The 7,078-nt window shown below is 42.5% G+C and overlaps 1 pseudogene; it reads left to right on the top strand.

Moving 5' to 3' along the window:
* The first annotated feature begins 2,344 nt into the window (after nt 1-2,344).
* On the top strand, nt 2,345-3,417 carry LOC119352209 (annotated as a pseudogene).
* The last annotated feature ends 3,661 nt before the right edge of the window (nt 3,418-7,078 follow it).

Here is a 7,078-nt window from a genome sequence, read left to right as displayed (position 1 = left end):
GGGGTGACTGGCGCTGGCCAGTCGGCTGGGCCGAGCCAGGTAAGGCCCAGGTGGCTTCCTTCTCTTTTTTTTGATTTTGTTTCTGTTTTCTATTTAACTGCAACTGTTTAGCTTTATTAAAAATACTAAAACATTTCCAAAAATCCTGGAAATAAATGTAAGCTCTGTTTAGAATATTTCCAACAGGAAACATTTATTCCCAGAATTATTTGAGGATTTAAATTATTTTATAGCATTTAAATGCCCAAATTCAAATACTTATGATTTAATTCAATGACCTTCTGTTGACCTAGAAAAATGTGCACCAATTTTGCCAGAGGTTCTAACCCAAGACAAAGAGGGTGAACTTTTTAGAAGGGCATTTCAGGTTCATTGAAAATAATTTTAGTAAACCCTAGTTGTTTCCAGGGGGGTGTTGGGGGTTCTGTCATCCCCACTTCAAATTTAAGAGAAAAATAGACATGATGCACATTCTAATGCTTGAACTAGCTAGGGTGTGACAGGGTCGTGGGCAGGTTAGTGTTTCATTTCGATAGGTGATAGTGGTATACCCAAACCATATGGTATAGGTCTTGGAAAGGAAAGTAAATCAAGTCCATCTTACAGGATTTCTTCACTTGCTTGGGCTTAAGCGGTACCAGTACCCGGAGAATAGTTCAATTCTCTTTCTCCACATGACACCCTTGTGTTGTCAAACCAATGAATCCCTCTCCGCCCCTGCTCCGACAAAGCAATAAGCACTAGGGTATCCACCCACCCGCCAGTTCGAATAGCCGGTTTCCTCCCCTTCCGCTCAAGCTAAAGGTTCTGGGCTACGGCTTCCGGTTCCGTATTCCGATTCATCTTCGGATAGCATTAGAAAATCCCTTTCATGCCTTGCCAATACAACTATTATTTTTCTTAGCCGAGGAGCCTTTGGAAGTACCGTTGTTGGATAGGATTGAGCCATTATAGGATCGGATAAAGATTCACTCTTTGCCAATGCCTGCTTCCTTGGTTTCCTACTTTCTGCATCGAAAGTGACTTTTTGCTCAGTATCGAGAACCACTTCTTGTCCTTTTCGAGGCGTGGATTGCCCGTCATCTGATTTGCTTCGTCAAAGCGGATAGCATTATGGAATTGATTATATTTGTAGAAAAAGCACCCCTATTTAATAAGTCCTCGGAAATGATCTCATCCAGTACTTCTCTCAGCCTATTTGCCAAGACTTTGGAGCATAGCTTGTAAATGACATTGCACAAAGATATCGGCCTATACTGTGATATTTCTTGGGGGTTCTACTGTCAGCAAGTGCACTATTATTTACTTCACTGCGTACTTAAAGAATTGTTGGTAGCAAAGAATAGCACCTGATAGAAAGGATGCTAACCAAGCCTCTTCTGTTTAAGCAAGGCTAAGCCAGAATAAGGGGTACAGTAGGCTGGTGACCCTGACGATAGCACTAAGACTGCCTCGGGAATCTCCTCAATCGTTGAAGAGTACCTCAGGAATTGAATAAAAGCACTGATATCCATATAATCCTACAATTATGCTCTATTCTCTTGAAGAGAAGACACTTGAACTTCGTCATGTGCTATTGATCCTTTTGAATCTAAATTCACATTGGCATTCTAATCTTTGATTATTTCTTAATAAATTCGACCCGGAAGGCTTTTTAGCTGAACATAAGGAGTGGTGTGCGGACCCACAGGCAGTTACCAATATATCATTAGATTAGTTAATTCCCACGCGCCAAACAGGCGTCACCACACTGCCTCCCAAAGGCTTCTTTTAGGCTTCCCCGCCACATCACACACTTGCTTGCTTTTGCTAATCCGATCCAGAAAAAACGAACATTCTCCCACGTGTTTCGGGCCTTGCAATAGCAGTAGATGCTACAGACGTGGTGTCATTATCAGCGATTCCTCAATCGATCAGAAGAAAGGGAATATAACCTGCCCCTCATTGTCCTTCAATCATGGCGCAATGAATATCGTAGATAGAGTGATTCCGATCTCATATAGCTAGCTTTCCTTTCAAAGTGAAACGATTTTCCTTTTACGTTGAGATATTTGAATTGGATTTTATTTCACCACTACTATCATAACGCATAGAAAACACTGACGTTTCCGCTCGCTTTCAACCACTGCCACTTTACCTAAGCACTGTGACGCAGTCGGTCAAGTATTGAGTTTCTGCTAGTATATCAAGGACTTATGAGAACTTAAAAGAAAAAAACGAAAAAAGGAATTCTCATAGTTCATTGAATTAAGGGAGGGCCATTCGTGGGGGGTTCGTGGAAGAGTTGGGTTCGATTCCCTTTATACGCGATGTGGCGAAAAAGACTGATTCAATGAAATATGCCATGCCAGCATTAAGATTTAAAATGTGTCGTCTACTTCCAGGAAATGTTTGGAATAGAGAACTTTCTCTAATCCAACACCGTATTCTCCGAAGATTGAGGAACAAGAGGAGATCCATTAAAAGAAATCTTTCTCGGAGAGAAAATCTAAACAGTAACATCAAATCACAAACTACACGAAAGTTGTCTCTTTATTATGGGGATTTACCCATAAGGGAGATGCACAGAGGAAGAGAACGAACTTCATATATCCCTTTTTTACTCAATCAAGAAACAAGATCGGACGTGATTCCGGTTCGTCTCCATTTTAGTGACACTCTTCCTCAAGCAAGGCAGCCGATAAGTCATCGAAGGGTTGTTTGAATAATGGACTGGTAACCATTACTCATTTGAAAGTTTCCCACGGTGATCTAATATCTTTTAGAGAAAATGACGCGAGAACCCGCGGTTTTGAAATAAGGAGATCTTTCTATATCGACATATCAGTTGGAAAAATCATAGGCAAATTCCTATCGGCCATATCAGTTGGAAAAAGAAGAGGCAAATTCCTACCGGCCAGAATCTGGAGAAGAACAAAAAAAGAATGGTTCCGCTTACTCACAACTCAGAGGGGATGCCGCTTACTACTCAAATCCAAGGAATTGCAAAAGTTGCATTCTTATATGCAAGAAGAAGACTTTGAAAGAACAAAGAAGTTTGGATCCGCAAAAGTATGCTTAGGCAGTTCCTTCGCTGAGCACAACAGAATGAAGAGGAATTTGTTTCATTTCAAATACTTCTTCTTATTGAAAAGAGGGAAGGAGAAAAACCGAAATCTTCCTACTCGAACAATAAGTCCTTTTGTAGAAAAGTCTTCTTTATATAGTAATTCGACCTATTGCTCCGGATCCCCGTTTACTAGGAAGATAAGAATCAAAAGGATCGAACTACCTACTCATTATTCGGAGGTGAATCATAGAACACTAAAAGCTGTGGTATCTTATGGACCTAACATAGGTCACATACCTCACGACATAAGATTGAAAGATCCAAACCTTCCTCTTCGAAGCGGAAACGGACGTGGCCAAAACATATAAAAAAGATCGGCCTAGTCGCTAATAGGGATATATCTATCCGGATAGAGGATAGTCTAGATCAATTTTGAGAAAAATCTCTCTATATATAGATAGGTATCTCTGTGGATAGAGATAAAGATAGGGATCCCTATAAATCGAAATATATGGAAAAAGTGCACTTTTTGACTACTACTACTATTTCTTAGACTTTTTCAAGGAAACATCGTTTTTTCGATTTTGACTAAATTGGTCGGAGCGTAGACGAGAAAGCAGAGCCCAGGAAAGAGGTCAGATCATCATAGAGCAGTCGACTATAAGTATAAGACTGCTGGCCTGAGAAAAGGCAGTCTCTCTCGGGAAACATGGCCCAATTTCTCTTCTTTCTTTTCACACGGGCAACAATTGGGAATAAAACAGACCATGAACATGAGTTTAAAATGTTAAAAAAAGGGAAGAGTGCATTCTCCACTTTCTTATCTCGAAAATGCGTAATATAGTGATGTCATGTGTCTGTTTCTCTGAAAAGGTGGGTCGGCCCTTAGGGCAAACAGTAGTGCCAGGTTCCATTGTGGAACGGTCGTTTGCCGGTGACCTTTGTCCACTGTAGTACGAGTAACTGGCGCATCGCATCCAATCTCTCATGTCAATGAGTCAGTTAGAAAACAGCTCCAAATGAATCAGTGATTTCCCCTTTATTTCCCTCGGAACCAAGGGGAACAAGACGAGATTCCGTGTTCACTTATTGATTCCAAAATGAATCGAATTCGTGAACTTTATAACGTTATTACTCCTCTTCCTTACGGCTCCCCTGTGCCTAGTGATTTCTCGTGCTCGATTCATCCCATTCTAGTATATCTACTCGGCTATCCTTAGAAAAGTCAAAAGATAAGGAGCTCAACCTGTGGAAATCCTACTACCATCGGCTGTCACATTCGTTCCCACTTACCGCAGGGATGGATCAAGTAAATGGTGATTCTTTTCAAGGTTAGATGCCTTTTGGGCTTATTTTCTAAAATATCTTCATTTTGATCGAAAAAACCCAGGGTTAGGCGAATGCGCGGGTACTCTTGATCTGGCTGCTCCATGTAAATTTCCTCATCCAACTCCCCATTAAGGAAAGCCATCTGCCCATCTGATAAACGAGAAGACCGTGCGAGGCAGCCCGTGATAGTAGTACTCGAATGGTGGCAAATCTAGCCACAGGTGAGTAAGTATCAAAGAAATGCCTACTTTTGCTGCTATGCGGATGGAGGACTTTTGGGCCTGACATTACGAGAAATCGGGACAGTTCTCTGTCCGTTCTGCTTACCGGATGTTGATAAAAACGAAGCAGCGACGGGGTACCCGTGGATCCACTATGCAATAGACCACTCGGGTAGTGTTGTCATAGGCGACACGCAGAGCCCCACTGTCAGATGGGAGAGCGCCAACGGCCTTTGGACGATGTCAGGAACAGGGGACCTTGAAGGATCAGGAAGAGAAACATCTGAGCCACCATCAGACTCATCATCGTCGGAGCCAGCGTTGTCAGGCGCCTGAATAGCATGGTATCAGTCCATCATCGCCCGCAGCTTCACTTCACTTCACTTCAGCTCAGCATACTAGGGAGACCACGGGGAATGTGAGAGTACTGACATATGACCCAATCGCGACAAAGCCTTGTGCTGCAACAACTGTGGCTAGGGATAAGAGTTCCTCGACTGCAACTTCCAATAACTAAGCTCGCGTAAAAGTATTAGTTAGCAGGTCTTGGTTGAATAGTGGATCTTGGTTGAGAAACTCATAGATAGAGATTGATCTGTTTGCTCTGCGCTTAGTGGTTTCATACTCGGTCTCCTCATCTGAATAGATGGTCGCACGCTTCAACTAGAATCCAAACCATAGTAGAACGGGGGCTCAAAAGGAAACTTCAGAGCTGGAATATATAATCTCCAGTAGTACACTTAGCCCTTCGGCCTTATTTCAACTTGAACATGAATTTGCAGCACATTTTGGCGTTATTATATTAACATAAGCATTGAACACTGACGGCTAGCCCATACATGCAAACACAAGAAATCAAATCAAACAAAGACACTTAGCATAGGAGTAGATCGGAATCAAACTAAGACAAAGAACACCTGACATGAAAACAAATGTCTCCAGACACTTATTGAATTTAAACCAACCTTAGAAAACTAAAAAGAGTCTACGGACTCTTCTATTCTAGCGAGATGCTAGACGAATAAAGAGCACTTGCTGCTCCACCCGCAGCGCTTCCTGCCTCTCCTCCAAACCCTCTATGCGCTCTCTGGTAGCGCGAATGCGCGCTTCTTTCTTTGCAGGATCCATTGTTCTAACACTTCTCAACTGGTTGTTTAGCACTCTACGGTGCCCTTCAATCTCATTTTTTAGTTGCTCCGTTTTGGTAGCAATTGCAGAAAGCCTGTTTGCGGTTGCAGCATCCATAGCAATGCGTGCTAGTACTCAATTTCTTTATGATGAAGTGAAGATATCTATATACCATTTATAGAGTGGTAGAGTAATATCGCCATGCAGTACGAATTGCATGGCTGCATGTAGCCTTTATGAACAAACAAACTTTGCAGAGCCGTTTCACCTAATCGATTCCGTCGGCGGATCATCCACGTCACGAATTGAATGGCAGGCACAATTCTTACTGGTTCTCCGCCCTACTTTTTTCAGTTGAAGACTATCAGGCCTGGAAATGGAAACTTTGGACCCGGGAGACGGTTTGATGTCTCGTACATAGCCAGCCCAGGGCGCTGCCCATAAGGGTCACTGGATGTAGGTTTTCAGCTCTAAGGTCCCCACTCATCACAATCGTAGGCCCTCATCCCGCATTGGAGCATAGCGTTAGTATCTTTTGGTGTATCAACAACATAGGCACCTGATCTATTTGAACTTTAAACCACAAGGGAAGTTTTCACATAAGCTGCCTTTCTCCCGTTAAAAGGTGGGTACCTTTCCCTAAATCCTTCTCCCGTGCATGCTATTCTCCTGTTCCCCCGAAGGGCGGTATCAATACGGCAACTCGAAAGCTCGTTATCAAAGTGGTCTCTTCTCAAAAGCTTATCCGCCAGATGAAAACAAGTTCATAGTAACAAGTGGCCGTTGAGCTCCTAGTTTGACTGTTGGTGCCAGACTAGAATGGAAGAATGCCCATAATACTGAAATGAAGAAGAATACCTCACTAATAAGAAATAGAGCAACACCCATTGATAAAAACCATAATCTGATTCAAGATCAAGTCTTACTGAAATTGGATTTCCTTTTCGTGCCATATGTCGCTTATACTTTACTTTTTCCCCTTTCCGCCCTTTCCTCTATTTGTTCGATAGGGTCTTCGTTTTATTCGAATTCTAAACCCATTGTCGTCCACAGTTTCCTTGTCGACGCGAAGGGGCCAGCAGCCCCCAAACCAAAGTCTGAGATCAGAACTCATACCGCGGTTGTGGCTTGAAGGCCGCATGCAAGTTCTTCAATATTTAGAGAGTATGTGTTAGTACGAGATCGCGCTATCAACTTATTTCATCTTTCTCGATGATTAGGACAAAATTGTATCCCTTAGGAACCATACATGCACCTTTGTTTGGATGCCGATCGAACATTCTTACAATACGAAATACTTGAAGGCCACACGCAATTGACTCACCTACATTTTATGCTCCCACCCTTTTGT

This window comes from Triticum dicoccoides, chromosome 1A, assembly GCF_002162155.2.
Source record: "Triticum dicoccoides isolate Atlit2015 ecotype Zavitan chromosome 1A, WEW_v2.0, whole genome shotgun sequence".
NCBI classification, from domain to species: Eukaryota; Viridiplantae; Streptophyta; class Magnoliopsida; order Poales; family Poaceae; genus Triticum; species Triticum dicoccoides.
Note: the sequence above shows the minus strand (reverse complement) of the source record. Positions and strands in the feature narration are given on the sequence as shown.